This window comes from Branchiostoma belcheri, unplaced genomic scaffold, assembly GCF_001625305.1.
Source record: "Branchiostoma belcheri isolate BF01 breed outbred unplaced genomic scaffold, Haploidv18h27 scaffold28, whole genome shotgun sequence".
Lineage (NCBI taxonomy): Eukaryota > Metazoa > Chordata > Leptocardii > Amphioxiformes > Branchiostomatidae > Branchiostoma > Branchiostoma belcheri.
The window spans coordinates 312,509-319,843 of record NW_017803887.1 but is presented as its reverse complement, the minus strand read 5'-3'; positions in this window follow the sequence as shown (position 1 = coordinate 319,843).

The window sequence follows — 7,335 nt, the reverse complement described above, 5'->3', positions numbered from 1 at the left end:
GGGGGGGGGGGGTCCTCCATATAATCAATTCAGTGCAGCCAAAACTACTAGTATAAAAAAATCACCACGTTTTCAGACAATGACAATGAACTTTATTGCATATTCACACCCCACATGGGACAAATGCACTAATTTAGATAACTTAGCTACAAGGATAGAAACTTTTTTTGGGGGAAACGGACGGACATTCATGCGCGCGCGGATGTCATCCATACAATCAAATTAACATGGTCTAATTGCGTAATTCTGGATGCCCCACATGATTTCATTTCCAATACCCAGTTGCTTGAGTAACTTCTTTTTGGCGTGTTGTATTACATCATTATATATTTTTAGTTTTTGTATCAAATTCGCATAAATGCCACATTTGCACACCTCTTAGTGTAAACTTATTCCATCGAAGTTGTCTGTGTCGTTCAGGCGATGTATAGCATTGTCTTTTTTCCAATAGGGCCGTTCTATTACTGTTATTTAGATGACATCCAATGGGACCCCAAAACTAATGCGAGAGTTTGAGCCTTTCCAGTTGCGTATTTATTTGTGTTAACGATTCTGTTAGATCATTAGTGACGCTGAAGAAGAGTGGTGGATGTCCCTCGAAACGTCCGGAAATTATCTCCGTAATTTAACCAGGAGTAGAGTTTGAATTGTATTGTTTACCTGGATGTCTAAGTTCATCGACATAATACGAGAGTGCACGGAAAATAGGTTTCATTGAATCCATTATGAAATCAAAGTGGACAGGAAGGTTTAGCATACAGTATAACTAAATACTGTAGATGATATGCCAACAATAAATTCTATATTATAGTTCTTTTTATCTTCTTTGGCATTGACAGATTCACTAAGTGTTAAACTACATGCAACTGTACTTGTACAGGCAGTAGTTGTCTGTTCCCTATTATTGTATTGTACCGTATTGTATCTTTGACTCTGTAAAAGCAATTAGCATTCGGGCATTATTCTACAAATAAAGAATTTCTTGTACTGATCCCCATAATTACACTAAGATTACCACAGAATAGTAGGCACTCAATGGCAGTACCATTAACTTGTGTTGTCTTTTCGCAATTTATGGCATGTAGTTACTCATGTTGAAAACTGTGTTCTGTTAGTAGTACTCTGTAGGCGTGGAGTTTAACCATGTGCATTTGCAATGCGCCTCAACGCACTGACCGGAATCTGCAGTTAGTTTTTATCTCGCTAGAGGCCCTTCGTGTGTTGCGCAGATTTCGCAATATGGCGTATATATTTGCTCACGTTGAAGCTTCTTTGTGGGATTATACAAAAGTTACACCCTTCTTTCTCAGTCTGGTATTCCAGTGCTTAAGTGGTCGTCAGCATTGAGCTTCCAGTGTTGAGAACTGAATCAGCATTGGAATACCAGTGGAGAAGGCGTTACTTTCGTATATTTGCGGATTTGGTGGACGAAAACTGTGCTCTGTTACATTGTAGGCGTGGAGTTTATCTACTAGTATTTGCTTTTGCACTGCCTCAACGCACTGACCAGAATCTGCAGTTTATTCTAATCTCGCTAGAGGCCCTACGTGTGCTGCGAAGATTTTTGGTTGCAAGCCATAATATATCATTAGGTTCCGGTTATATAGAAGAAGAACTTTATTGTACGACAATTGTACATGGTACAATGTATAGCAACGACTATTGAACATAGTACCAAAAGAAAAGAGTATAGAATGAAAATTAACATCCTAATTACTAAACTGGCGTAACGACAGAGTGCTCAACTCGGATCCAAAAGGTCCCGGGTTCGAGTCCTGACATTTTGTGTCCTTGGTAAAGGCACTTAACATGACTTTCCTCGCTTGGCTCATGTGAAAATGAGTATTGTGTTGTCCCCTGTTTTGGTGGTGGGAAAAAAAACTTGACTGTGTCGTCACCACGTCTTGTGGAATAAAACACAACAACTTTATTGCAAATTCATGCCCGAAGGCTAATTCTGTATCTGTATCTGTATAGCCGGTATAACCGCCTTTCGGCGTAACACACCAGCTTTATTACAAATCAATCACGAGCGATGTACAAGATGTATCCTCTTGAGTTTGTTTTTATCTACTTTTGGCTGGTACAGCTTCCAGTGGTCGGAAAATATATCAATGCATTACAATAGAACATCAGTATAAAGGTATCAAAATTACTTTTATACATTTATACAAGTATATATGTATGTAGTTACTGTAAACTGTAATTAGCTTTGCGGGCATCAAAAACATAAAAAAACTGCCGTATGATTCTATGAATCGGAAAATGTGCTAGCCAAAAACAAAACGCTATGACTTGCGTGTAAAGATAATGTCAAATCTTGTAAGTTTTTGTGCCACATTCTTGTGTGATTATTACAACAAGGCTTCTTTGTTCTTGGATATTTCTAATGACATCTATCTTCTCTTCCACACACCAGGTGTTCGCTAATCAGCGTTCTCAGCCCTTCCCAAGGACTCGTTTTCGAAAAGAAGCACGATTCACCGCCCAAAACGTCCATAAATTACTCATTTCAAACGCCCTTTTCTGACACTACCCCCACCTGTGCGGCGGCCATCTTTGTTTTGTCACAGCGCCCCCTGCTGTGAGGCGACATTAGTGCCATTGTTGCGGCCGTCACACCGCCGGTGACAGATGACGAGGTGGCGTGTAGGGGTTTCGCTCATTAGTTTTCTTGGCCGATCTTCTAACAATTTCCGAGGAAAATAGCTGGAGGAGAGGTTTGAAATGTGCATCTGTTCCTTCGCCTCACCTTTTGAACTCTGTGGTGTGTCGTTTTTCTCGTCCCAGTGGCAAGTATGGCATGACTTGGACGCAGCTGCCCAGAGCAAACAGCACAAACAAAATCAGACTACCAAAACCAAAATCAAACTCTCAGAAAAAGCGCTTTACATACAGGATGTCACAGTTGTGGAATAACATAGGCAACTAGCAAAGTACTGGATTGTAAATAGTGAATTGTATAAAGTTTGCCATGTACTGTCAATTTTGTAATGTTTTGTACGTAACTTTGTAATATATGTATGTAAATATGAATGTGCAGACCACAGGAAGAATAGCCTCTTATGAGGCTAATTGTGGATCTGAATAAAACTGAAACTGAAATATATGTATATATTTTATCTCAAACTGTTCGTTACATGACAACGCTATAAATGAGTTGACATATTACAGACAAACAAAAAAAACTATTCTTCTTTTAACTTCCCAAAAAAACACAAATATTGGAAAAGGTGGGACATTACGTCTTCCATGGTTTACAGAAGAGAAGTGAAAAACTTCAGACATAGTTTTAGACATAGTTATAGTTCTAGACAGCTACCTTTATCATGTAGACTTTAGTTATTTTATACTCGAATTCATTGTTATTTTATGTTTTGTAATTTGCAATTATCCTCCGTGCACGAATTTGCAATAAACTTTTCAATATTTATATACTAACCTGGCTTGTCGAACATTCGGACATTCGGACCTGAAAAATTGTTACTAAGAAAAAAGGAAACGAGTTAGATTGTGAGTTAAACAACAGGAAGAGACCAAGAAGCTTTCAAAATCTCATATATGATAATAATGATAATGATGATAATAATAATAACATATCAGTATGATATATGGCATAGGATTGATTCAACGAATCGGACCAAAAACTGACTTGGAAAATCCAGTTTTGCCGCCCTGAAATTGCATTAGATACCTTTAAGATGATAGTTGACGTCTTCAAAACGAATATTAAAACAGATACAACTGCTTGCCTGGACGTTGCTTTTCTCATCCGGATTTTTATTGACTTCTTATCTTAAAGCCTGCCTTTGTTGCTCGGCAATAAGAAGAAGGTACCTCTCCCAATCCTTAACTTCTGCTTGGAGAGCGGATTTACTTCTGAAAAGGACAAATTCGTCTCTTTTGTGCGGGCGATAAATTAAGGACGTCCATTAATTCAAAGAAGTACAGACAAACCCGGCGCGTGCCTGGTTACAGTAAATATAAACACACAGCAGCTAAAACTGTACAAACTGGTCCTTGTTCGGGCGTATGTTAGGACAGTCTGTTCTAAAAAGGATCTACTGTGGTTCTATGTCCTGAAAAACCATTTGTGTAAGACAAATGATGCTAATACGAACGCTTTAATTAAGTTCTAGCTCTGAGAGGTGCTTAAGTCTCACAACGATAATACTGTAAGGCAGTATGTGTAACACCACTCGCGTTATGTACTCTCCATGCATAGGTTTTGGGTTTTGGGTTATTTTTGGCGTGTTTTTTGGATTTTTATCAGGGTTTCTTTTTTGCACTGGGTTAGGTGAAAAAATCAGTGCAAAAAAAAAGAAACCCCAACAAAAAAAGCCTAAAAACACAAAAAAATAACCCAAAACCTCTGCTTTGAGAGTACAGTAATGAACGACGCCATTGTACACTCTGGTTTTACTTCATACCCTCATCAACATACGCAAAATCCTTATGTCTAATCAAAATACAATCAAAGAGGAAAGAAAACGTGAAAAGGATTCTTGTTCGGGGGTCAGTTCGTCTAATATTCGTCGATAAGGTTTAGGACAGCATTATATTATACATTGCAGTATATATTATTGTATATTTCACTGTGTATTTATCAATTGTACTTGTATGTATGGCTAACGACTTATTTTCTCCAAGGGTACTTCAAATTAAGAAACTTTATTAATTTTATTGATAAATAGTACGTGTGTTGAAGCGTCTAAAACAATAAATAATCTCTCTCATATAAAGTCGTGAATAACCTCCAGTGGACCATGGTGCCCTGTCGCGAGGTCTTCTGTGTTTGCCCCGTACCTACGTCACACGACCACTTGTACGTTTAGCCCCCCGGTCACGGAATTGTAATAAAACTTTTTATTAAAAACTCGCGCGGGCCTTTGGCATGCAACAGATGCCTTGGCGACACTAATTCAACACAACACCAGTTAAAAATGATTGACTTTAGCGCTTTAAATAAAGATAACAACACTTGACAAGCAACAACACACAGCGAAAACAATGAACCATAACCACATCATATCTTTTCATTTTATCATCTCTCGCCTTGGTTGCTATAGAAGGTTTGCTTGCGAAGGTGAAGTGGGTAAATAACAAGTTGCCAAAACAAGTGAGGCGGCCATATGTGTAAACAAGAAAACCACTCGTCCAGGAGCCCCGATTCTATATATCAGTCTGGAGCGACAGTATGTTACCATAGACCTTAGGCCATCACGTGCTTTTGAGTGACATAGCGTAGTCTTACAATTAAGCTATTTGGGGAGAATTTAGAAGGCGAATAATTTGCAAGAAGATCTTTTGGTGGCTGCAAAGACAGTATCAAATTGGACAGGCAGTATCCATTTGTCGCCCAATAAAAGAAATACTAGTACCGATGAAAATGCCTAATAAAAAAACCGAAGCCTAAATCTCTGCATGTAGAGTATACTATAGAAGGAAAATATATCTATTCAGTTTATTTGCCTACAATAAGATATTCTTTTCATACTGTCATCATTTGTACAGCTAGATTTTTGTAGGTTACGCACCAGAGATTTGTCTTGTTTGTTTTTAGTCCTCATGTTTAAGTGTTGGATTTATTTTCTCAATGTATTAATTCAATTCGGTGTAGCGGAAATGGCAGTTACAATTACAAATACGCTTCCTGTCTAATCCTTAGTACATATATGTGAATGAAACAACCAGACAAATGGTTAACAAACAACAGAATTCTTTCTATACTCTGGTATTGTTGCTGATGACTTATAAGCCTGGTCACATCTGTTTCTATGGACCCTGTCACAATTTCAGAACCTTCCCCCGATCAATAACCAACCAAGGTTGGCTGAAGTTCGGGAGAAGTCTGACTAGACGTAGCTACTATTCGTTGATAAGGTTTAGGACAGCATTTTGAATTGTATCATCCAATGTATTGTATATTTCACTGTGTATTTATCAATTGTACTTGTATGTATGGCTAACGACTTATTTTTTCCAAGGGTACTTCAAATTAAGAAACATTATTATGACTAGACTGGAGCTACGTCTAGCCTTTTATATGAATCGAATCAAATTTGAGTTAGATTTGAGTCAAGTTGGCCCCCAAACACTCTTTACGCCCGACCACCCACCAACTAGAAGTTAACCGTAGCCGAACCTCCCATCCACACTCTGATATCCTTTTTAACATTTGAAACAGTCGGCTGTCTCACCCGAACAGTAGCCGACCTTGCTGAACACCAGTCGACCTTGTTCCCAACCTACTCCCAACCATAGTTGGGGGGAGTCCGGGTAGTGTTCGGGAGGCCGTATATTCGGCTATGTGTGACAAGGGCTTCAGTTTGAAGTGACACATTATGTCATTAACAAACACCTTCTTTCTACACTTGTATTGTTCCTGCTGACTTCTGAGACTTTACCCGATCACACCTGGCCCAAGGACCCCGCCTTATATACCCTGTCTCCCGCAAGGTTCCTGCTCTTTGGCACCTCCAGGTGAGCACAATACACCTCACACCTGAGCTGACAAACCTGTGATGTCACCTGTCCAAGGCCTCAGTCTCACCACAGGCACGAAGCACACACACTTAGAGAAACAGCGAGGGGAGGAAGACACAATCGACGCCTGTGCCGTGCTTTTATACACGCGTGTGTGTTCACAGGTGCGCCCGGACAAATAGGGATAATTACTAAACTCCGGACTGTTGATTTGAAGCAACATTTAGCTGTTTAGAACTGAATGGCGCCGATGTGTACAGTGCACATACCGGTGTAGGTAGGTCGGTTAGGATAGCATGGCGAGGGAACGGCTTGTGGTTAAGAAGGGAGAGAGAGAGAGAGGAAGAAAGGACTGATGGATTGATGGAAGAAAGAAAAAGTATTAAGCGTTAACAACAAAGCTAACGGAAGACTAATGGAATGAACAAGGGAAAGGGAGGTATTGAAGGTTTTAAAACTGAAGGAAGAAAGAAAAAGAAAGAAAGAAAGGGACAAAGAAAGAAGGAAGGAAAGAAGGAAAGAAAGGAGAAGGGAGGGGAAGAATGATATATGAAAGTGCTCAGGAAAAAGGTGGTTGGTATCTATATGACCCCCTCCCTTCATTCTCTAAAATGCAACAGAAACTGCTTTGTTCTCCGTTTCAGCTCAAGCCAGAGCTTCAAAAAGGCCCTGACTCAGGATCGCCCAACGCCATTGGTCAAACACAACATAACTTCGGACCAATGGCGTGAGCTGTAGCTGCGTGAGGCATTCTGCAAGCTGATGTTCAAGGATGAGATCGTTTTTACCATCTTCTGATTGCAGTTACATGTACCATCTTCCTTCTTATCCACTTTGAATCAAATTTGA